Source organism: Scatophagus argus, chromosome 19 (genome assembly GCF_020382885.2).
Source record: "Scatophagus argus isolate fScaArg1 chromosome 19, fScaArg1.pri, whole genome shotgun sequence".
Lineage (NCBI taxonomy): Eukaryota > Metazoa > Chordata > Actinopteri > Scatophagidae > Scatophagus > Scatophagus argus.
In genome coordinates this window covers 17986091-18011815 of record NC_058511.1, presented here as the reverse complement: position 1 = coordinate 18011815, position 25725 = coordinate 17986091, and the positions used below count along the sequence as shown (strand labels likewise).

The window sequence follows — 25725 nt, the reverse complement described above, 5'->3', positions numbered from 1 at the left end:
AGCACCTACGCATGTGATATGATGCCACCTGTGCAACAAGTCCAGTCGTGAAATGTCCTCGCTACTAAATATTCCACAGTCAGCTGTCAGTGTCATAACAAAGTGGAAGCGATCGGGAACGACGGCAACACATCCACAAAGTGGTTGGCCACGTAAAATGACAGAGCGGGGTCAGCGGGTGCTGAGGCGCGTAGTGCCATGACGGATTATTGAATGTTCAAACACAAGTGCATTCTTGTGTTTGTCCACTAGATGGCGTGCACGGCTTTTGAAAAATATGTATGTAGAGACCATTAGGGCCGCATTAAATTTTAACAACTGTACTTTGGATTTATAGAAATATTTAAATGTATAAAAGTGAGGGCAGTACTTTTTAAGAAACTACTTAGGTGTAAGATTAACTTGAGCTAAACAATATCTTATGGTTTGCAATGGTTGCACATTTTTAATTGTATGTTGTTATGAACAACATACAACATGAACAGAAGTAAAACCAGCATAGCAGAAGAGGTCAAGAATATATAATCTATATAATCTATATAATGGACAGCACATTCAACAAACAATAGTAAAGAGTATTGTACTTTAAGGAAGAAAACAAAAAAGATGAGAAAAAAAATGAAACCTGGTAAATTAAAACTTTTTTTTCTCCATAAAAAGTGAGTTCTTGATATTTTGTACTGTGCTTTGTGCCATATCTTAATACTGGACCCGTCTGATTCTACGAAAAGGAAGGTGGGGGTGGTCATCCTGTCTAGGTTTTGATATTTTTAGACATTTCAGTATTTTGTACTGATATTCAACACTCTTCTCAGTTAATCTAATCCTCATATAAACCGATATAATGCTAAACATTTGATGTTTCTCATCGAACTGAACTGTGGGCAGAGTGGAAAAGTCGCAGATGCAGTGGTAATTATGATATATAGTCCAGTAATTGTATGAAAATCTACAAACAAAACACTGCAGATATTTCATAAGAGGGCAACACTGGCCCAAAATGTTGGCTAACCTGCTTTAACCTGATGAACAATATGTTTCCATGTGGCAATAATCTGACACTGAATGTGACTTTGACAGTATCTCTTCAGTTGGAAAATACATTTCCATTGGATGTGGTGATAAGTGAAATCCACACTGATAACTCAGACCTCTGTGCAGCTGTGGCTGTTTACCCATGTTCTTCATTCTGAGTGATTTGGAGTGAGGATATATTTTCACAGGGTGGCATTAAAATTCAAAGAAAAAAAAAGTCTGGGATCTGCAGAGGTTTATGGATATTTGAAATCCTTTTCTGACTGCACATGAGAACTGACTGCTCAATCCAGTGCCATCAGAATCACTCAGACATATTTTTTGCAATTTTGAAAGGGGGTGAACGGTGTAGATACTGAGTTGATATTGCTATCCGTTAGCTATATATTAATTGCTCAAATACAGAGCAACAGTCTGCACATTAAATTAAAAAATTTCACTTTCCCAAAATGATTTTTATTTACCCCATTTCCCAGTTTTTGCCAGTATCATGACATGTGAATAACTGATGGTGTGTGCGTGTTGCCTGCTACTGTTCCAACCAAATCCACCAAACAGAAATCAGAATTTAAGATGCCAAACAACAGTCCACAGAGGAGACACAGACTGTGGGGTTGCTTAAACACCTGCTTAAACACCTGCTTGACATCAACCAATAAGATGTGCTCTTTTTCACTTTTGGGCAGTTTAGTCAATGCCTCTATCTGCATGACACTCTTCTGAAGGTTCATGGTTTTTAGGCAGTGCCATTGCCAAAAACAATTTGTTAATGTTGCCATGCGTAAGAACAGAAAATGTAAATCTTAAACAATATGATAATTCCATGAATGATTTATTATCATAAATGTGTTTGCTGTTTTGCAGTGCCTTACGGTAAGCTATATTTTTTTACAAAATGAAAGTAGGAATTGCATTTTTACTTAACGTTCCGTTGCTGTATAGTTAGACTTGACAGGAAAAACAAAATGACATGTTCTGTTTTATCTTCTCCACAGTAATCACATTTTCCTGCATTATGCTTTCCTATTATAAGCAATGTCTTGTTAAGTAAATTGTGCACAAATCTGAGTCTTAATATTATAGTGTAATCTCTCCTGGTTTTTGTTGTCCATCCAATTTCTAATTTCTTTCCACCTTCCTTTTCTCTCTTCCTCCCTTTTTTTTTGCCATTTTCTTTCAGTTTTTGTTTAATAATGCCCTTAACTTCTGTGTCCCTAATATTCACTGACATTCAATGCACTTTTCCACTGCCACCATTTTTGTGGTCTTATCTGCGTCCTCATTTCTTTTAACTCCTAAATGTGCTGGTATCCATTGAAAGAACACTATCGTGCCCGTCATTTGAGTTCTAAACAATGCCTGTTGTGTTTCAGTTGAACTGTCTCGTCTGCTGTTATAATGGCTGTTTGGTGAAGTGGCAAACGATGAGCTTGAATCTGATTTGTAGTTGCTCTAACTGTCTTGTTTCTTTTAGCCACTGTATGGCTAACATTATGGCAAACGTATACTGACACTTTCTCACTAAATCTTTTCCCTGCTTTGATTTGCAATGCTGAAACAATAAATGTCACCACTATTGTAGCAGTTGAACATTTCGATGCATTCATGTACTCCTGAACATACCCATGATAACTGTCTATAACTGTCTGATGCTTGCACATCATGTGCACTCAAACTGACCTTTCTATCTCCAATAGTGTCAGGTCTACTGTGGCATCTGGAAGTATCCAAGGTGGTATGGCTGGCAACGGAACCTTTGGACTGATATTTAGATTCTGTATGTGAAGTTCTGCTGCTCTCTGTGACGCTGCCCGACCAAAGGTTTTTGTCTCCCTCTTTTCCTTCTCTGAGCATGGTTTTAATATTTCCTGTGTTGGGTGACCCAGACTGTGGCCTCTTAAAATACTCGATGAAAGCTGAACTCTCCTCAGTTCAAATGGCATTTGTCCCATTTCCACCTGTAATGCTCATGTTGGTATTGCTTTGACAGCTCCTGTGCAGACCTGATGCAACCGAGAAGCCTGAAGCTGAATATAGTCCAATTGGAATACTCAGGTGAGTATCTGGGGCAGCAGAATGGTGTGTGTGTGTGGTTCTGAGCCAGAATAAACTACACTGTGTGTGTTCATGGTAATGGCTACATGTGATCCACGGCAACAGTTTGGCTCACTGATGTGTTTTTAATAGTTTTTGGATCACAATGGAGCTCTGTGGCACACAGGAAGAAGTTAAGTCTGGTTTTGATTCACACGTAGCTCTTGTTAGTAGGATTCCTTCGTTGTTGATTTTGTTGTTTTCATTTGATTTGTTGATGAAAAGGGTTAGTTTACTAAAATGACAGACAAAAGAACAAAGAACATATTTTCTCACTTATTTCCGGTGGTAAGTAGCCATAAAGACAGTTTTGTCCATGTATTGAAATGTTGGTCTCTGAGATTTCTGCTTCCATTGTTTCCAAACAAATCATACGACAAAACACAGATGAATTAAACCACTTGATACAACTAAACATATGTGAGATTTTTTTTTCATTATTTGAGTGAACTGGCCCATTAAACAAGTTTCCTCCAAAGTTTTTCTTTTTTCTCTCAGCTAAATATACAAAGAAGAAGCTCATGGGCTCCATTCTGGCGATGGTCTGTTAAACATAGCTAGATTGTCTAAATGATTCATTATTAGGACAACTGGTGCATGTAAGTCAAGTTTATACACAAATTTTCCACAATAAAAGAGGAAAATTTCCTACAGTGTAGACATAAGATACACCAAGAAATGTCAGCACTCCAATGTTCTTTGAAAACAAAAATGGCAATAGGGAGAGAAATCTGGGCAGTTTTATTGATGCGTGGCTCATTTTGTGCCCGCTCTACACACAGTGTAGTACCATTTAAAACAATAACGCACCTATTAACTATTGACTTTAAAGCCCACATAAGAAATGAGTTGGTGGTATTAGAAGTACTAGAAATATTCCCGGTGAACTCATATTTTAGAGTAAAACACTTTTTGTGGGATTTAATATGTAGTGCTATTCAAAAGTAACCCGTGGAACTCTGAGCTGAATGTGGATCCAATAAGATTTTGTATTTGTCAAGACTTAATAATGAATTACTTCTCAGGGTTATATTGTGAGTTTACATGAAAACAGTACCAGTCACCACTTCTTCCTCTCTCTCTGTTGACCAGCTTGCTGCCTGGCGTGGGATGTTACACTGATGTCTTGGTATACTCCTCCTCCTCCTCCTCCTCCTCCTCCTCCTCTTCCTGAGACACAGTTGTGTGGTGGTTTTCTGCTTTCATCAGCCCAGTTGGGGTGGGAAACTGAAGAATCAGAACGAGTAGAATGGTGCTCATAAATGCCCAACCAATTTCTCCAAATAGTTTCTGTGTCCTTAAATCAAGAGGCTCAGATCTAAGCAAAAAGGTTAAACATTTGCCACATTTTCCCCAGTGGTAAAGCTATGGATGGTTGTAGTAACCAGAGCACTATCCAGAGCCACAGTGCACTTGCTGTGGACCACGGTAGATAACTCAATTTGTTTATCATCCATAGTCCATGGACAAAGTTGCTTTGAAAAGAAAATATAAGCTTAAAATTACAAAGTTATTGAAAAAATGTATAAGTAGGCAGAGTAATAATCAAGAAAAATACTTTAAAAAACATGCAGGATGCCATTATACTACAGGTACTTTTTAAAACTTGTAACAAAGAGGCTTGCAAAACATGTCTGACATTATTAATGAAATGAGGGATATAAATAAGGACTAAATAAGATGTTGTTCTGCATTATGAGACACTAACTTAACCATGCAAAGCAAAAGCACAGGCATAAAAAGCAAGCTTATATTACATACATAAATCAAGCCTACGTGAGAGCAAACTGGAGATCACAGGTGGCAGCACACAGCAAGGGAAGTTCACAGCCAAAACAGACTGAAAACAGCGAGGTACAACTGAACACTGACAGAGCTGAGTGCTGATGAACCGGTTCCTCAAATGATCTCTGAACATCCTGCATAAGTCTGGTTGTCTTGCTGGGAGTCTCATTCTAGTTTCATCAGAATACATACTGACTGAAAACACATTTCCTCAGCGGGGTTAATGCAGTCCACTCGTGCTGCACCTCTTGTGAAGTGATATGCAGTGGTTCTTATGTTGACAAACCGTCTGAGCTGAGCAGTTTACAAGGCTCACAGGCTGTGTTTGTGCTCGTTGGTGCTACAGACCTAAGGGGTTAAGTTTTCAGAAGTTATTTTGCTTTGTAGTGATGGCCTACATGCTAGACACTGTGAGTCTGTAAGCTAAAAATGACAATTCTTACATGGTGATGCAACGTTAGCAGGCTGAAATAGCTACCTAGCAGTAAACACAAAGTGCACCTGAGGCTGATGAGACTTTAATTAGTCTTACAGAAAGCAGAGCTCACAGACTTCCATCTAATAGTTGTTGAGATATTTAGCTTTCATCCGACTGACGTCTGTGTCTTTTCTAGTCTGGACCAAGGTGGTGGGCTAGCATAAATAAGATCCATTATGGTTGTTAAGATATCGCAGTAAAATAATTTTATTGAATACTACAGTGAAAATTGACTTGATTACTTTAATTGACATTTTCTATTGTTATCAAGCCAAATGTCCACCATTTTTGCTTTGCCACACTAGGTGGCTGAGCTACAGCCCTGTGTGTCCTTTCTATCTGCTACGGTTCTAGTGGGAAAATACATGGCCCATCCACAGAGTGTCAGATTGACCTTAAGGGTAGGAGATTGGTGCCTGGAGCGCCGCCATCTCACCACTCACTCCCAGTCTGTTCTCAGTGCAGCCTCCAACCACAACTTGATGTTTACACTCCACAGACCTTGACATTTCAATTGCCTCTTAGTAATAAACTCCACTCTGCTCAAAAACAGGCCCAGACTGTGTCATTATCTGTTACCCCCTATCAGTCCAATACTCTTCCAGTTTTACAGTAATTTTTAGATTTTTATATGCTGTTTGCTTGTTTTCAAAAAGACTGACTTAATATCTTTCTATATTATATATTCAATTTTTCATTAAATTGTGCAAGTTGTCCTCCCTGTAGCTTACTCACTATTACTGTCAGATAAAAACCTCATATTTCCAAAATGTCTTTTTTTTTCCCCCTCAGGAAATATGAAAAACAGCCTCAGCATTACCCTGACCAACCTACACCTCTTAGCAAATACAAAAAGATAAGATAAGAGAGCTTAAGCTTAATTAATCCCATACTGTGGAAATTCACTCATTCCAGCAGTGAAAAATCCAGAAGCGGATGGGAACTCTGAGCTCTCATCACTGCTCTCTGCATCAGTCGGTTGGATGGCCATCATTACAGTCATCTCATGCTATTTTGCCATCCAAAATAGATATCCCCTATGTTCACACAAATGTTGGCAGATCTGGGTTCAGGTATTATGCACATTTTAAATGGAATGAACTACAAATTGCACTAAAAAAAAAAAAAAAAAATAAGAATTATGATATTATTTAAACACCAGACAATCCCTCCAACCTCAGCAAACACACACCTGCTGCAGTTGAAAGTTCATGAATGCTAGTTAATTAGTGAGTCAAAAATGTCAAGTGTAATGGATAAGTGACTGAAACACCCAGTTCCTGTCACTAAGTGGTACAAATATGAATGCAAACTAAACACTGATAATTCCAGTGTTGTATTAGCCCAAAAATCCAGTTTAAACACATTGTAAGCAAACACATTTGGAATATGATGGATGGTGTTGATAAATCAGATTAGATTATCTGAATAGACTTGGGGCCAGCAACAGAATTAAAAATTAAAATATTTGACATGACGAAAAACGACTGAAAATATATTTCTCCAGAATGTACATCATGATGTTACACTAACATATCCTTGAGACTATGGACAGCTATCAACAGAAAACTGCATCAAAAAATATAAATTTATAAATTTGCAAAACCTAACCCTAAAAAATTCAGATTTTAGAGCTATTTTTTAATATTCTTAGTCTGTCTATCTCCTGTGCTCCCACTCTTTGAGACTGATGTTCTTTTAATTCAGTTTTAATTGTGTAATAGATTTTATTTTAACATTGTTTTGAAATGTTCATCAGCCATAGCAGGTGGGATGTTAACCTTACCTGTCAAAATGAAGCCAATGTCAGCCTTCTGATATGTCTCAAAATATTGCTCATCAAAATAAATCTGTGGTACAAAGTCAGTGTCAAGGCGTTGCACTTTTCACCAGTTACAAGCTTTTGTCCCAATAATAAAATACATATTTTCATATGTGAATTCTGTAAGATTGGGAATAAAATAATGAATATGAATGAATAGAACAACTTCCTGCTGTGTCTCCTCTCCCTAACAACACTGTGTTGAGCTTGTTAGCACCGGAGCGGCTGCATAGCATGCTCCAAATGGCCGGTGAACAAGCACAGGAGTTTGCTTAAGAGGGGGAATAATGACTGGAGATGCACTGCAGAGCTAAATCTAAACTGCTGACCCATGACAAGCTGTCCTCAGACCGTGAGAAACAGGCCTCTTTCCATGCCAAGAATGTGGGTGGCCGGCCTTGTTGCTCCAGAAATCCTCTCTGAGGAGTGTGGCCAGTTGCAAAAGCAGGTTCCTCTGTGTGATTTCTCTCAGGCTGCTGCCATTATGTGCACATGTTGCCCTTTTTTTTTTATTCTCCTCTGGACAGACCGTGCTGTCATTCTTGTACAGCCTGTACGCTGCAAGATTGAGTGTGTGTGTGTGTGTGTGTGTGCATGTGTACGGATGGCTGTAATTCCAAAACAATCCACTTCCACAAAACTGGAGAATGAACAAAACGCAGCCACAGTCACAAGGTTAATTCACTGGAAATTCCTGAGATTTGTGATTCTGAGGTTTTGGGGTTTTTTTTTGTTTTCCTGTTTTTGCTGATTCACTGGCCTGACATATACACATCCGTAGCACATCACAGGCAATGTGTAAAGTAATGAATACTCTGAGAGAGCATTGGTCACAGAGAATAAGAGACTGGACTGTGCTGGCAATTTGCTGCTCACACTGAAGGGGATTTCAGCTCCAAACTCAGAGTCAAGGGGTCACGGTCAGTGCAAAAAAGTAGGGGCCACAGTTTCTGTGTGTGTGTGTGTGACTGGATGTGTGAGTCACTGCATTACACTGACACACAAGACACCATATGTTTTCACCCAGTTCACTGAAGAACAAATATGCTGTCCTTTTTCACAAGAGTTCCCACAAAGCGTCTGTTTTCTCACTCACCCAGTGCGTGGGTTAATGCAGCAAGGAACTGTGAGCAGGAGACGTGCTCCACATCAATTATGTTGTAAAAGAAATATTAAGTGGCACACCTGTTTATAGTGTCCACACAGAATGAAAAAAGGTGTCTACTGGGTGCAGCATTGTATGTGGAACCTGAAGGGTTCTTCACGGAGGACATGGTGATGTGGACAGAAAAGGCTTTTGAAGCAGCATTTTGATTATGTGACATCAAAAATATTCTATCACTCCCTGAGGGCTTGAAGTGTGTGGCTTCAGCAGTCAACCCATGGCAAAGGAATTTATTGTCAAAACAATATTTTTTATAAGAACATTTACAGTTTTTCTTTCGAAATAAAAATCCACTGTTTTAGAGCATCTTTGACAGTTTTATTCATCTCAAAATGGCCATAATAGGGCTTCAACTGAACTCTAAGTGATCTCATTCCCATCATATTGCCATTATAAATTCATTGCAGGACTGCTACAATATGCATTTTAAAAGTAATATGTGAGAAACAATTAAATGCTAAGCTTCAACCACATGTTGTGCTCTTTCTCAGCAGAGACAGAGTCATCTCAATTGTTATTGAGTGTTAAACAGTAAATTAGAGGGGAAAAAAGTAGCGATACTAAGGAGTCTGCAGTCAGGGTCTGTGAGACTGTCATGGTCGCAGTGAATGGTCTGTTATGCTAATGTTTGTGGGTATAATGTTTACCGTGTTCTTAGTTAGATGGCCACCCAAACAAATATTTTGCTCACATGTTTAATTAAAAACCACAAGTGTAAACCTCATAATTGCGTGGGGGGCTCAGTCAGGGGAAAACCACAGTTAGTAAAGATGTTTTCACAAAACAGTAGAGAAACAAAGGTCTGTGTATTCCACAATGTTCAGCACAGTGTTATCAGCCACCTTAAAATGCTGATATACTAGTAGTAGATTGCTATGTTTTAGACTGACAGACTACTGATATATTTTGTCTGGTCTGATATGAGGAAATTTGTGATTGTGCAGTCCTACAAGTCCAAGTAATTCAATTTTTGTCCATCTTTCTTTTGAAGCAGTGGACAACAGCATTTGTCAGCACGAAAGTCAGCGATATTACCTGTTTTATTTGCTCTGACAGATACATCTGCCCCCTGCCATTCAGAGTGATGAGCCTCCATCCTGGTTTGTGATGGGCCAGTCCCGACTGATATGATGACTGGCCGAGGGGCATCACAGGTCCAGATTTGAAAAGTCACATGCCACACATTTTGCTTGTTTGATTGGTTGTAGGTCTGTCAAGTTGAGTCCAGTCTACAGGTCCATCCAGGCTCACAAAACTCAGATCAAACTGCTAAACCTTGTGCTTATCAAATATGAGATTAGATAAATAAGATTTTGTTACTGTATCTTCTATTTCTTATGTCAAATATTTTAGACACACGTTTCACTATTTAGCTGTACTGTGACAAAATTTGTGACAGACTGTAATTTTTTACTTTTTGAAATTATGCAAAACCCCACTCCAACCTGCACATGACACAGGCACAGGCATTCTGTAGCTCTGATTGGTTGAAGAATCATATATTGGTGTCCAGAGGCATTTAGGTCTGAGCCTGTTGAGAACGCTCATTGGAAATCATAAATTTAGCGTCCCAGGCTAATATGTATTTGTGAATTAGACTGCCAGAGTGGTTTAGTCTAAATACATCCTCTGGGAAACATGAATGTCTGTACTAAATTTTATGACAATCCATCCAATAGTTGTTGATATTTCAGTCTAGACCAAAGTGGTGGACCGACCATCCGACAGACCGGCTGTTATTGTCTTTGAGGGACTAAAAACACGAAGTGGTTACCAAAAACTGAAAAAAATAACGATAGAGTTGTTAACACACTATGGTGCACTTTCAGTTCTTACTTGGCAGCTCTTCCTCTGCCTAAGTGGTCCAGCAAAGTGTGTTTACAGTCCTCCAATAAGGGAACACATCGTGTTTGCTCTTCACTTGCCAGATTTTGCCACTCAGGCTTTGGATGGCTTGCCTTCCAGCACTTTGCCTACAAGCCTTGTGCACTGTTGAAACTACTGCAGCTCCAAACTTTATCAGATGTTGAATTGGTCAAAATATTCATCCACCCATTTTCTGTAGCCCTTTATCCATGCAGGGTTTTAGGGGAGCTGGAGCCTATTGCAGCTGACAATGGGTGAGAGGCGGGGTTCACCCTGGACTGGAACACTCAGTTGCAGGGCTGACAAACAAACACAGAGAAACTCTCACACACTCACCTAGCGGTAATGTAGAGTAGTCAATTAACTTAAAATGCATGTTGTTGATGTTTTTGGGACTGTGGGAGGAAGCTGGAGTACCCAAAGAACACCCACGCAGGTGCAGGGAGAACATGCAAACTCTGCACAGAAGGGCCCAGACCTAGACTCAAACCCAGGACCCTCTTGCTGTGAGGTGACGGTGCTAACCACTGCACGACTGTGCCATCCCTGGTCAAAACATGGACACCCCCAATTCTAAAACTGTTGGGATGTGGTGTAAAACAAATAAAACAGAATGTGATCATTTGCTAATCCTTTTTGACATATACTCAATCTTACATATACTGAAAACAGTACAAAGACAATAAATCTCATGTCAAACCTCATCAACTTCATTGATTTTTGCATACATGTTTATTCTGAATTTAATGCCGGCAACTTATCAAACCACTTGGAAGAGGAGCAACAAAAGACTGGGACAGTCATGTACTGCACAAAAAAGACCTGTTTGGAACTCTCCACAGGTGAACAGGTTCATTGCTAACAGGTGACAGTGTCATGATCACATGTGAAAGGAGCATCCTCAGAAGACTCAGTCGTTCACAAGCAAAGATGGAGTGAGGTTCACCACTTTGTCAAACGCATGATTGCATAAAGAATATTACTCCAAGGGCTCAGGAACACTTTGTAAAAGTGCTGTCAGTGAACACTGTTTACCAGAGCAGACTTTTCTTCACACTTTGTTTTCAGGCTTCTGGAGACCTCAGCCCTCATAATGTGTAGTGTCATCTCTAAATCACTTCACAAAGGCTGCTCACAAATGACAGAGATTTCAGAAGAAAGAGCCATTTCAGACCCCAAGAAGGGACTCACTGATATTCTGTCTCTTGCAGCCATCATTATCTGAGCAATAAAGATGTTGAGAATTCATTTCTAGAGTCAGAGAAGACCTAACTTTATATTTACTCATCTGTGAGCATTTTACACCAAAAAGACAACAAATTCAGCAGCTCTCCAATGGTTTGTTAATCTCTCTCCGGACAGAGCACTCATATGCTGCTTGAAAATGAGCTTCGTATTTGACACATGCATGAAATACGTTGTTTCATTTGGGGGGAGAAGTGTTCACACCATGCCAAAATTCTGGTTGGCAAAATATAGCGAATATAAACGGTATCAATAAGTGATAAGGGGAATGTGTTATCTGTCCAGCCCTACTGACTTTTACTGATAAAACGTGTACCGTCCCTGGCTGGTCTGCGATGCTGTGAACATAACAAAGAGAAAGAGATAATATGTTTCAGAAGACTTTGTGACTAAAAGTGGTGGAAAAATTAGCCAAGAGTAAGAACCGTTGCTGTTGCTGATTATGTATTAATTGGTCATATAACTGGACCTGTCCTTCAACAATACAATGAAGGCCTACTATTATCTTCAGTGCTCTCTAACCTCTTACCTCCAAGCTCTCTATAAATAAAAGTAACAAGTAAAAGGGAATCAGCAGCCTATTTCATTGGCATTGTTGTACAATTTGATGAGTTAGACAAAAGCAGACATCCATCAACCGCACGCTTTAGCTATCCCACTTCCTCTGCATAGTTTTCATTCCAGTAACTTAAAAAATTTTACTGAACCCGTTTTTTTCCACTTCGTTTGTATTTTCTGAAGCGGCAAGCTATGCAGCTCATTTTGCAATAAGTGCAATCACAACTTTCTCCTCCCTTCCTCTGCGCAACTTTGGGAAATTGAAAAAAAAGAAAAACAACTCTTCCTCTCGCGATAGAAGCTTGCTTATGCAGCCGCCATATTCTGTGACAGTATTTTGATTCGTATCTGCTGGAAGTGAGGAAAAAGAGAAAAGTGAAGGGCTGTCGAGGGGAGGGGGGGCTGAAGAAGAGGATCTGTCAAAAAGGTATCCCGAGTCTCTGTCAAACGGAGGGCTGAGGCTCGGTATCCCTCCCGTAACGCTATTTCGAGGACACACAAGGCCCCGGGCCTCGGTGCATTTGGCTCTTGGTCTCCCTGGTAGTAGCTGGACCCCTCTCGGCTTCTCCTCTCCGAGCTCCGCGGCCCTCTGGAGGTCTGGCGGCGGTCTCGGGTGTTGAAGGCGGCCCGGGGAGCGGCGGCAGTGGCAGCGGAGACGGAAAGGTATGTTACAGTAAGTTAGCTAGAGTTTTGCCAGTTAGCAACAGCCATAGGAATACAGTTTTAATGGGGTTACTGTGAAATGAAAACGCATTTCAGGCTGTTGTGCGATAAGCGCATTTATATACCGTGCCATTCTGTTTGAAAGAAAATGGAGAGAGAAACTTTTGAGATGTGGAAAAAGTTTTTGTCTACAGCAAACTGCTAGCTAAGCTGGCTAACTTGAAGTGTTTGGAGGCTGTTCCCGTCCCGGCCGAGTTGTCAAGTCACTGTCCAACGTTCAAAACACATTCATTAAGTTCTTCCCCAAATCCGCCTTCACTTTAATGTCTCTAAATATATATATTATGGGACTTTCAGATGTAACTTGACGCTGGCGGACGCTACATGTTGTGTTGCAAATGTTGGGCTACTTTTTTCCATTGAGCTCTCTTTTGAAACGTCGCAAGACTGGTCGTGGATGGAAACGTTATATCATAAAATAGTCGCGTCACTTGCCCTCATACACTTAAGTATTTTGTCGCTGACAACCTCAAAATTTAGCCTAATTGTTTATTTCTTTGATAAAACACTGAAAACGGTTTTTGAAACTTTCTTAAGTAGCACTGCTGTCTAACCACTTTGGTACGGTTGTGTGTCTGCATCATTGAATGTGCCGTATGTACAAGTTAAAATTTTGTCGTGAGCTTCACTGTATGTGTCCAGTCGTTTTCATAGCACGGGGATGCAAAATAAAGCTTCTGAGGTCTGTACTTCCATTTTAGTGTTGCACAACTGCAGTCAAGAGAGGAGACTCACAAAAACACAAGACTGTATGTTTGGCTGTTTTCAAAACTCAGGTGATGGGTGAGTCACTTTACCTGTTTGATACCCTCATGGATCAGATGTCCGTGGTTTGTGGCAGTTGGGGGTCGGGTCTGAGTCTTTGCAAACCTAAATGACAGCTCAGCTGTTGTTGTTTGTATTGTTAGTATAGTTAGATGAGATAATCTAACCTGCCGTCACTATGACTTTTTTTCCCGTTGTATTTATTATTGTCAAGATACCTAAGGTGCCAAGATGGACACGAAGGCACAGCTTGCACATTTGACCTATTTTTTAAACCTGCCTGTTTGTTTGTAAGGCAAGAGTCCGGTAACTTGAAAACCAGAGACATGAGCATTTTATTGTTTTGACAGAACAAGATTTGGTGACTTTAAAAATATGCATGCTCACAGAAGATCTTTGAGATATTTCTTTTACTTGCTAGTTATTTTCGTACAGCCCAAATCATATTTAATCATGGTGATTGCAACCAAATGTAACACAAATATTTGATGACAGGTATTTCGTTTTTTTTTTTTGTTTAATTGCAGATTGTGGTTATAAAACCTCTTTCAGTTCATGGTAGCATTTGGGTGTTTGTGGTGGTCTACTTGGCAGAGTGATAAACCCTCTGGGTGTGTTGAGAGTATGTTTCTCCACATTGTATTGCTTAGGTTGGCTTTCATATTAACACCAGCCACCAGTCAAATCATGCATAATGCTGGTTGTGGCTGGAAAGTCTGTTGGCTGTAGCAGCCAGTTTGGCAGGTAGTCAGCCAGTGTCCAATTAGCGTTTTAGATTAAAGCTGGCGGCAAAGATTAGGAATTGTTGTTCTTAGAAATCCTAAATCGACTTTGTGAATCAAAGTAAAATTTTTCGCTATGGTATAGTTGGAAGTCACACATTTGTTTTGCTCTCTGCTCTCAACAGACTGACTGTTTGGCTGCTTTGAAGCACTTGACTTTATTCATAGCTCTAAAGAGCTCAGAATCACTTTTCGGTCGGCCTCTAAACACCTCCAATCTAAACTGTGTTGTCATAGCCAGACTGCGAGAGTGTATATCATTCATTAGCAGCTTGTGCCTGTCTTGACTTGCAGTCAACATTGCACTTCCTGACCAATAAGCTGCCATGGCCAACTGTTTATAGGTGCAGACCCCTAACTGAAACCATGTGTGCCTTAAGCTGGGCAAATATGTTACTAGGAGGCCTTGCTGATTTGCCACTCTTTGGAGATTCAGCAACCAGAGCTCAGAGGCTGTATGATATGTACTAAATCAGGATTTTGGTGTGGCTCATGCAATTGTACAGAACAGTAGGCTGCTAATTGCCTTGTTTGTATGTCATGCTAACAGGCTAAATCAACACAACTAAGTGACTACACAGATTAGAGATCTAAACTTGCGGTGTTTTACCTGAGTAACATGGTTCTTAATGCTTGTTGATAGAGGTTAAGAATCAAGGCCACTTGATGTGTTTGCTTTCATACAATAAACACGCAGGACTAACACTTGTGTTTAAGAACTTCTGCAGCAAGCTGAGGTTGAGGCGTGTTGTTGCGAGGTCTGTGCCAATACTTATATCTTCTTTCCTGAAAAACCAGTTTCCTGATTTATCATTTGCAGTTTGCACAACAACTTATCACCAGTTGGAGCAAAGGGTGGGGGTGTGTAGTTTTTCCCCTTTCACAAGGGGGAAGGATAATTACTGCATATGAGTGTGTTTGGATGGAGTACAAACGCTTCTTGTTTGGATCAACAGTGCAGAGTCAGTTTAACCCAGGAAACAATATTGGTTTACCTTTCTTTTTTGTTGTGTGTCAGAACAGATTCCATTTAAGAGGCTGCAGACTCTGAGATATAACTTGATACTTGCTCTTTCAGGCAGCTTTCTGCTCAGTGACCTGTCCACATTGGTTATTTTACAGAGTGTGTTTTCTTCAGTGTAAAAGCATAGACTATAAGACTTATAATGGCAAATGAAAATCAAGTAGGTGGAAGGGAAGGATCCATCACATTATGCCCATTGCTGCAGACTCAGGAAGAAGGCTTGGTGTTTTTAACCCTCCCCCACTCCAGTGTGTGGCTGTCAGGAAGAGAGGCTCTTATTGGAGCCCCCTCCCCCTGTTGAGCTCTCCTGACTTTTCTGCTTTAAATGGAGTCCTCCATTACACATGCTGTTCATGGTCCTCTCCAGTTCAAGAGTTAAATTGCATGCATCAAGGCTGAAACTGCACAGTCCACTACACATCTAGCTGTTGCCTGCTTAGTGCTGATCAATTTTGCAGTTTGAGTTTTTGTGGAGTGTACCACTTTTGCAGCAACTTTACAAATTATCTACAAGTATGATGGTACAAGATCATTTGAGGTTAGCTCATCTGCAGCACTTTGTAGTTGAACACAATTAAGCTTTATTTTGACATAGTAAAACTGTCAATAATAATGTTTTTATTCAGTTGAAGGCAGAAGAACTCCTCAACAAGTAGACAAACCCATATCCTTGAAAATTTTGACTTTATTATTGTCTGTTTACAAATCCAGCAAGCAGTGCATAAGCATTTAGTAGAAATTATGTTTCTGGCTGCCTGATATATGGAAGTCCAATATTAACTCCTTTAAGCTGGTTTGGTCCAGATCTGAGCTCCTGTGAACAAAATATGGGTCTGTAGTTGCTATATGCTTAACTTCCTGATCACTAATATGATAGTTGCTCCTGGACGGGTAGCCCGTGTTTAGTTTACTATAGCTCGTTTGCTGAAAACATCTGCCTGCTTCTGGAAACAGGGTTGGTGAGATTGGTAAAATGGAGGAAAAACTCCAGAAGAGTTGGGTAAGGATGGTCAGCTATGGGTGATGATGATTTTCAAATTTTACACCAGTGGAACTTAAATGTGCATGTTAGTATGTTCCTATGCTCTCTGCTAGTGTGTTTTGGATAATTTACTTAAACTAATACTGGAGTGTAAGTGAGACGAATGCCTTTCCAGTACAGCATGCTAGTCAGAAGGTTTGCCATTTACAACATTTCTGAGAAACTGGCATCCAAAGGAAAAGAATTGGTTGCCAGTTTCTCAGAAAGGTTTTAAATCAGTGGTATGTACTTTTTAAAATATCCCAAAAAAAATATTTACCGCAGACAGCAAAATGTGCACCTCAAGATAAGGCATTTTCGGTATTTGTTGTGATATTGAAATATTGTTGTTACAGTTAGAGCCGGTGCCCAGACATCATTGCACGCTTGTTTCTTTAACTGTCCAAGTTGTTTGACAGCGGGGTGAATAGTTCGATTGACCCATTCACATCACAGATGAAGGTCTTAACCGATTCAACTGACAAAGGATGAGATGAACCAGAATAAAAAAACAAAACGGAATGTTGTACAATCAGTTGAAGTACCCCAAACACCACTAGCCAGGAGATTATAAAAACCTGAACCCCTTTCATTGTTACCTCATCTGCTGGATCTTCTTTATTATAAGAACGGGTAGCCGCCTCATATGTGAATATTCATTCAAATCCTTGGCTGAATTTCTGCTGCCCTCTGGGGACAATGTCGTTTCATGACTTGTTCTTACATATGAGCATCCTATAGCTTCTGTGTCCATTAGTACTTGAATCTTTTCTTTTCATTCCACTTTCTACTTCCACTGCTCTACGTTTTAGAGGGAAATATTAGTTTTTATCAGAAATTAAACTACCCAATAGTATATAGAAGTACAGCTGAAATAATTACTTGATTAAGCAGTTAGCCATGTACATTGACTGAAGTTGAATCAAGTTATCGTAGCATCTCAGGTATTTATCAAAGGCTGTGGTGCTACCTGGGACTAAACTGGATAATCTTGCTTCTGTTGCCTGTTGTCAGGGCTTACAATTTATAGATCCCTATTAGTGGCTTTAGCTTTAGTGTGTAAAAGAACACCTATTTTCATTTAGATCTGCAAAGTTTTGTGAAAGTTCAGACCGAACTATGCAATTCAATTGAAGGTTGCTTGAGGCGTGCACCCCCCCATCCCTGTCCCCTTGACCCTTACTTAATCTCTGATGGCTTTTCTAGTCCTCTGAAATCACTGGCTTAACTTCCCTAAACTGACACATCCTCTTTCGCAAGGGTGGGTCTAATACCTCCTGTTCAGAGCTTCCTTTGAGCGCGGCTTTGTTTCTAAAGCCTAATATAGTAAGAGTGCAGCAGTGTGTAAAACTGGGTAGTGTAAAAGTGTTAAATTTATCAGGTAGCTTACTTACTATTGCAGTTACTCTTCAGTGATGAATGCAAGAAAAACAGATAAACAATGTGGACACTTTGGTATGCCAATGTTCAGTAGAACAGAAGAATTACTAACTGCAACTATTAATGATTTTTCATGCTTAACTTTGGAGACAGGTACATCAATCCCAATATCACCAAGTTTACAGACTGGTGAGCTAAATAAATTAACTCAAAATAGACATCCTGTGTAATGGCTCTTGTAAATCTGACTCAAATGCGGTGGAATAATTAAAGAGTAGCTTTTCATGCTAATGAAGTGTTTTTCAAGTTTCCTTTGCAGAAACTTGGCTATGAAATAGGATAGTAGCACAACCATCAATTAAAGGAATATAGTGGAGCTCCTCCGCCGGCTCCCTTTGGATGTAGCTTTTAAACTAATTGGAACCAGAACCGCTGGTGTGTTAAACAGACTTGTTTGGAAAGACAGCGGTGCAACTCTTGAGACACTTGGGCATTGTTAGTGGGATCAGTGTTGTACTTGAAGCATTCATTTCCACCCTTGTTTTGTTTTAATGATTTATTGCTTAGGATTACATTGCCTTTTATTCTGAGTGACAAGAAAATGTGCTGTCACAATACCAACATTTTAACATGCAATCAGTTGAGACCACAGAAAACTTATTTACTTCCTGTTGTTTGACTTCTGTGTGACTGTAAGGTTGCTGAGTGTGATTTACTTTCACATAAAACCAGGTGCAAGAGCCAGCAGGTTTTAGGATTTGATTTGACAGCAAGAAGCCTTATTATCAAGACACTTGTAACTTTAAGCAAGAATCAAATGTGAATCTTTGCTGTATGGTTTGTAGTTTTACTTAACTTTTAATATCTTTTAAAATAGGATTTTTCAAAACTTTAAAACTTTTGGAATATACATTTTTTTGTGTTTTGGTAATCCCTGTGGAAAATCATTTGCATCACATTTCCTAATAGTGCATATCTGATTTATAAATAATTATTAAAAGTCTCTGTTAACTCCAGCATGGTTTATCACTTAAAAAGTCAAACTGTCTGCAGCTTTACATCCTTCCACATTAGTTAATGACTGTTTTGAATTTACAGGCAGAAAACATCTCTTAGTTTTCAGTATGTTCATGTGTGACTTTTCCTAGAACCGCTGTCTGCAAACCAGGGCTGTTTGGAATTTATAAACAAGCCATGAAATATTAAGTATAATTACTGGTATCCCCTTCAGTTGGTTGTTGACTTTCTCTTCCATCCACAAATATACTTGACTTTCTAAAGTTACATATCCCAGCACTTCTGCATGAGTGCTGCTCTTTCAGCCGTTTTTGAAACCCCTGACTGACAGCTCACAGGAAGATGGTGCAGCCGGTTATCTTTGGTCGCCTTGCTCCTCACAGTCTTGGAGACTGTAGCCTCTGCTGCAGGATATGTGTGTGTGACACAAACACTTGTTCTGAGAAACCCTTCAGTTTGCATTTTCACATTTGGCTCCTTTACCCCTTTACTTACTTTAACAATGTGGGTGTAGAAGCCATTTGATTAGTATTGAAATTTGTAAAAGATGTACAGGAAGTAAAAGCAGCTCATAGTTGATACATTTTTTGAATGATGTAACCTTAGGGATTGGCAGAACAGATATTTTTCTGATCATTGGATATCAACTTTTTGGTTGATTTGCAGATAAATTAAATTAAATTAAAAAATGTTTTGTTTTTTTTTTCAAATAGTACAGTATGAATAATCTGGATCTGGATCAAAGTAACAAGTAACTGAAGTCATCAAATAAATGTTGTGGAAGTAAGTGACTTTGCCTTACCAGCACTGTGTGCAGGTTGTAAATAATAAATAAATAATATTATTTTGTGTGCCAAGGTCGTTGTTATTGAGAGAGGCATTGAGTATCATTTTTAAATATTATTATTGTATCAAAATTAAACATTCTGATATATTGACAGCCTTGGTTACTAATAATCGACATTGGTCTCTGCCCTGGAAAAAAAAAAAATAAAAAGGTTGACCAATAGTAACTTTAGCTCTGAGCTGTAGCAGTATTTGAATTGCAATAAGAGTTGTTTGCTGCTCAAAGTTCATAGTAAAGAGGATTTGACAGTGAAACATAGAGGAAGGCAGACCCACACTCAAGTAACGGGGCATCTCATTTCCTCTCTATGATACATGAATGTATAGAATCTTCTTTGTATGGCGTGTGACAGGATGTGTATTTTGAAGGACTGACAACCTGATAAGATCGGTTAACGTATTTACAACCTCAGTTGTGTACTTGTCACTGCAAAGAGGTTGGCCTGATTTGCTGAGGTTTCCTGTTGCTTCCTTATTCTGTCTCACTTTAATCTTTGTTGCAGTCTTTTTATGTCTATTCTCTGAAATAAAAAGGTGTCCACATACAACTTTTCCAGACCTTTAGTGACATATGACATCCTGAACCTGCATTTTGGTTTGGGGGATGCTGACAGGATGGTCATGCTTTTGTTTGTTTGTTTGTTTTTCTTTTTTAAAGGATTCCTCTAAATCTGTTTTGGTGTTATCAGCAGACAGAATTTTCAAGAATAATTTTGCAGTGCATCCATGGAACGATGTGTCGCAAGTAAGCAGACTGTGAGTTGACCTCCTGGCTGCTTGTTTTGTATAGGATGGATATTGCAGGCTGCTGTCTTATCACTCCCCTGCTTATCCTGTGGACAGGTTCTGGCCCCACATCCCCTCTGACTCCCCTGCAACATTTCCTTGCAGACGTGGTACAGAAAGCTGTTCTTATTCTTTGGTGTTTGTAAATGCCATACAGGGACTGCTCTGTCCTTCATCATATCTCCCACAGTCTGCTGATGGTCTTTCATCTCCCTCAGGTTTTTGTTCCCGCTAACCATGGGAAAGAGCTTTGATCTAGTGTCCTATCAGTAACAGCATGGGCCTCAGGCTCCCATACTCCCTTGCTCCCTTGCTGCCTCACTCTGAAAACATATTGTCAGGGCGTGGTGGACAACGGAGTCCACCCAGCTGAAAAGCCTTTGTTTGTTGTGGTTTAGTATATCTTTGCCAAGGGCAACTGCCTGTGTGGGTCTCTATGAAATTCTTGCAGCAGTAGTGGTCTGTTAAATTAGACCCTATGCTTGCAAATGTTTTACAACCTTTTGCATCTTAGATATAACCACCTGAACTCTGGAGGGGACAAAATTTTTCTTCCTTTAACACTTTGAAGGTAATCTTGTTTTCTAACCCTAACCCTAACTGGATATTTTATAACTGCGATGCAATCATACACACAACACAAATGAAGCTTATGCAGCATCTGCAACATGCAAAGACATCTGTTTGCCTTCTATAACTAATGAGATTTAGTTGGAAGAAAAGAGCATGTTATATAAAACTAAAGAAGATGGGAGCTTTGTGCACTTTTTTCCAACTTCTCAAAGGCTCCCTTTTGTTTGAACTATTTCTGAAACTTTTCCTTCTCTCGGTTACTGATCCATCTAAACTCCTCTTCAATTTAAAGAAGACAAGTGGAGCGATCAGTGCTTTTCCATAAGCCCCACCCTCTTCCATAACCTCCATACCCATTTCCACACTCTCTTCCATGGTGCCCTTTGGCCTCCCAAACCCACTAGCCTGACTCTGCTCTTGGTTAGAGGTGTCATAACAGGGCCACTGTGCCGTGGTATTCCCTAGAGGAATTTGCTGCCTTGGGTTCTGGTGTGCGTGTGTGTGTTTGTCTGTGTTGGGTGGCAGGTGGGGTGGTTAGCTGCTGTCTGTGCAGCGCATCAGGCCAGGCTGGCACTGGCACCTTCCAAGGCACACCTGTTGGTGCCAGTCTAAGCAGAGCCAGCACTGCATTGTCCCTCCCATCCTCTTGCAGGCATCAGCACAGTCGATCCCCGCTTGCACACACTGGTAAATTGTGGGATTGTGGGAAAACGCAGCCATGTACACAGTAATCTTGCAGCACAGAGCTCAGATGATTGATTTGGCATCTCAGTCTCCTAGTTGTGGGAATAAATATAACTAGCACTGCTGCTGTATAGTGCTGATCACCCTGTACATGTACAGAATTGTTGATCGGTGTCAGTGATTACCAAGTTTTTGGGCATTTGCTGAGATAACTAGTCTTCAGATCTCACTTTGGAGGCCATACATTGTTTTGGAACAAAAGAAATCAACAGTACTTGTAATCTCCCCTATCACTGGTTTATCCTTGTTAAAGACTAAGCAGTACTGGACATACACCTTTTTACTATTTTGATAAATTTGCCAGACATTTCACTAAGAAGAATAACTTGACTTGTCATTGACAGCGGAAGGTAAAGTGCATGGGTTACCTTTAGTCTCCTTTTTAATATTGTCATTCAGTATGATTAAATTATCTGTATTACCACTGTGCTTCTTCAGAAATGTTGTACAATACAGTATTAGATGATGACAACATCACATTGCTGATAGGAGATTTTAAAAGGCCGGTAATAAATTCTGATTACCCAGGTCTGTGTAATGCTTTAAAACCCACAGTTCATCCATCCATCCATTTTCTATATATTGTCCTCTTTCTAGGAGAATAATGAGCAAGTGATATGGACCTAAAATAATATCACAGTGTTTTTAATTTAGTTTTTACTGGTTTTTTTTTGTTTTTTTTGTTTGTTTTTTTTTAAGCAGGAGAAAAGTCTGGTGAAAATAATTCCTTGTGAAAACTTTACACCAAACTTGGAGTGAATGGTTCCCAATCATATCCAAAATTAAAGCAAAGCATATTTGCATGAGTTGAAAATGGTTAACTGGAGTAAAAAAAGTTTTAAACAAAATACAGTCTGTGAAGAAGAGAGCTTGTTATCAGTACTTGAGATCAGTTTCTCTGTGACAAGTGAGATGAACAGCCAATGTATTTTATCTTGAAATAAAAGCTATATCCCCCTTGCATATTCCTCAACATTCTTAAGCTTGAATGATTTCCCCTGGGAATGTAGAGGCAATGTGGTCCCTTTTATAAAGGTCATATATTGCGAATGATAACCAGTAGCAGAAGCCTGAGGCAGCTTGGTTGTATTTGGTAGTTGTGATGATATTAAACAAGTTAGTAATTCGAGTCAATTATCTTGATGTAGGTGAAAAGGGGCCTGCTCACTGACGGAGACAAATATGACTTGAATGTTGTGAGAGGGCTGGAATAAGACCGAATGGCATCTCAGCAGCAGAAGAGTCATGTGACTTGGCTGCTATTTGTCTTTTGGTTGGCCTCAAGGTGGGGAATGATACTCCTAACAGCTGCGGGAAGCATTTCCGGTGAAGGGTTTTCTCCTCAGCCAAGCACATAGAAGTCCAGCAATACACTGAAGCAGGGATGCATCGATGACTGCTTCTTCATCCCCAAGAGACAGTCTTAGCACAAAATTTTAAAAGTATGGAAAGTGTGTGTGCTGGTTACAAGATGATAGTGTTACTGAACCGTATCATATTAGGGACCACTTGAAAAAATGATTTAATATACTGATGTAATATTGTAAACTGCTGATATCAGATAGGGCTACCACTAACTGTAATTTTTTTCTACTGATAATTGTGCAAATTATTTTCAAGATTAATCAGTTCACTGGTTAGCCTATAAAATGAATAAAAAAAAAAAAGTAAAACGTTCTCATTCATCCAAAGTGACGTCTTCAGATTGCTCCTTTTGTCCAAACAACAGTCCAAAATCCAAATTCCCTTCATTTACAATCAGAAATGACAAAGAAAAGCAGCAAATCTTTACATTTATGAAGCTGGGACCAGCAAATGTGTGACATTTTTGCTTTTAAAATGGGTTACAAATATTGTCCACTTCCTCTGCTGAGAGTTGAGCAGGTTAGTAACCAATAATCAATTAATAATTAATATTTAATAAATAACTTTTTCTCTAATTTAATTTTAGTAGCATATTAGTTGCGTGATCCCTCACTTTCCACCACGTGTTATAAGCATCACATCCTTTTCTACTGTAAAGCAAAGCCTTTGAGTTATTGCCTCAGCTTGCACATCACTAACACCAACATGATAATTTGTTAGGAGGACAGTGTTCCAATTTGGTCTTTGACACTGGTACAGTATTGGAGTTGTACTGGGGCTGTCCAAATCAAATTATATTGGGAAGCAGCTGGATTGGTATGACCAGGAAATCACATGAGAATCAAGCTTTGATTTGCTACATGGCCTGACCCACACCTGAGACACTAAGGCATAGCTCTCTCAGTGGAAGTTATGTTTTCTACTGTTGCATACATACTGTAAATCACAAAATCCTGGGCAGGAATTCCTTTATATTGATTAGATAGATCTGATGTCATAGATTTGCTCTTGTTTGATCAGAGTTAAGTATGTATTGCTCTGTTTTTGCCCTAACTCTAATCTGATATATTATCTTTGGTAAGGACCTGTTTGAGGTTAAGAGGTTGAAAGGCTTTGTAAAGATCTTTTTTTCTGTGTGTGAGGAACCGAGAATACCACGAGCGGTGGAGTGAACTGATGGAATGAGCTGGCCAAAGACAGAAGTGCTGCTAATGTCCTGCTGTCTTTGTGCTTCAAAGAGCATGATGACATACAGTAAGTGCATTTCGTAAGGCAATAAAGGGTGAAGATTTGGCTGGTGCATACTTGACATGTCATCGCTAAGTATCTGAGTGCAAGCAGTCTCATTGTGTTCAATTGCCTTGCATTGAGTGTTGAGAGACAGCTCTGCCACCCAAGCTCAGGCTACACTGGACCGGAAGGTCAAGTTTGAATCCCAGACCAGCTGAGTAGATGAGAAATGCTTTCCCCTTCCCAAGTAGCTCTGGCAGACATGTCTTTGTGCAAGGCTCAAACAGTGAGTAGTAGCAAGCTCTAAATGTATACATTATCTATTAACCTTTTGGTCTAACATTAGGAAGCAGTGAAGAATGCCCACCGCAGTATCCCAAAAACTAAGGTGACTTCACCAGATGGGGATGAAGCATGTGTTTTTTTTTTTGTTGTTTTGTTTTTTTTTCATCTAATAAATAAGCTTTGTGATTCTTCGACAACTCTGCAGTTGTCTCCTGTAGTCCGGACAGCATACTGCTGTCACTTCCGAGAATGATACGCCACCTGAGAGCCAGGCAGTTTGATGGTTGTCCAAAAAGTACAGAGTACAGAGTTGGAGAATAATGTGATTCTGTCCACCCCTGGGAAGAGTAGATAGATTTGATTTTTGACCATGGGCCACTAGTTAACAACCACCGCTTTCAGGAAATCCTGTCCAAATAAAATGTAAAGTTAGTTGTCCTCGAGATAGACAACTTTTGTGCATCACTGTAGCCCTCGTGTACTAAGGCTCACCTCCAGGAAGAATATAGGAAGAGGCTTACCTAGAATATTTGTATCATGATGGACTTTCCAAATGTTGTTTATTGCACAGGTAGACAATGTGTTTCCTTGTGTATTCCTATCAAATGATTGTGTTTCCTATAACACCACAGTGCAACGTGAAGTTGCAGGACTGCCCTTTCAGCATTGCTTCCTTCATTGCTTCCCACATCTTCCTGATGCTTGCTGGGCTGGGCATCTGGCAAATGCAAAGTTTGACTTACCACAGTTGTGTGAATTGACCTGCATGTGAAGTACCATTGTGAAAAATAATATAACCTTGGCTTCTAAGGAGATGAAGAGGGAAAAGTTAGTCAGTGATTTGTATGTAAATACTTTTTTTTTTTCAAAATTCATTCAGTTGTGTATACTGTGCAATTTCAACATCTTAAAACTTGTTTTGTTTTGCAGGAAATATTGGGTGTGATCTTTGAGGGAGATGGCATGCTGTGTTGGCGTGTCTGCTTTGTTGCACCACTGAAAAAGAGGTGTGTGTGTGTGCGTGTGTGAGTGTCTAACTTCCTCTTGAAGGTGTGGCTGCGGAATGGGATTGACAGGGAAGTTATGTCTGGTATTTATGGCTTTTTGTATGCAGCTTTATCTCAAGGACACGGCAT

The 25725-nt window shown here is 39.7% G+C and overlaps 1 protein-coding gene and 1 long non-coding RNA gene across 8 annotated transcripts in view; both read left to right on the top strand.

Annotated features, from left to right (window-relative positions):
• The first annotated feature begins 12 nt into the window (after positions 1-12).
• Positions 13-5945, top strand: LOC124050174. The gene is made up of 3 exons (XR_006841573.1): positions 13-143; positions 3026-3090; positions 4222-5945. It is a non-coding gene; the product is annotated as an uncharacterized LOC124050174 (long non-coding RNA).
• A 6241-nt stretch (positions 5946-12186) lies between these two features.
• The window catches only part of tab2 (TGF-beta activated kinase 1 (MAP3K7) binding protein 2), a 36456-nt gene continuing 22917 nt past the window's right edge, over positions 12187-25725 (top strand). For 5 of the 7 annotated variants that reach the window (XM_046372578.1, XM_046372583.1, XM_046372581.1 and 2 more), the window contains exon 1: positions 12187-12711. The gene's annotated coding sequence lies outside the window, so the exon portion shown is untranslated. Of the gene's footprint in view, positions 12712-24216; positions 24329-25519; positions 25597-25725 lie in introns of all 7 variants that reach the window. The other 2 variants (XM_046372580.1, XM_046372579.1) reach the window with 2 other exon arrangements.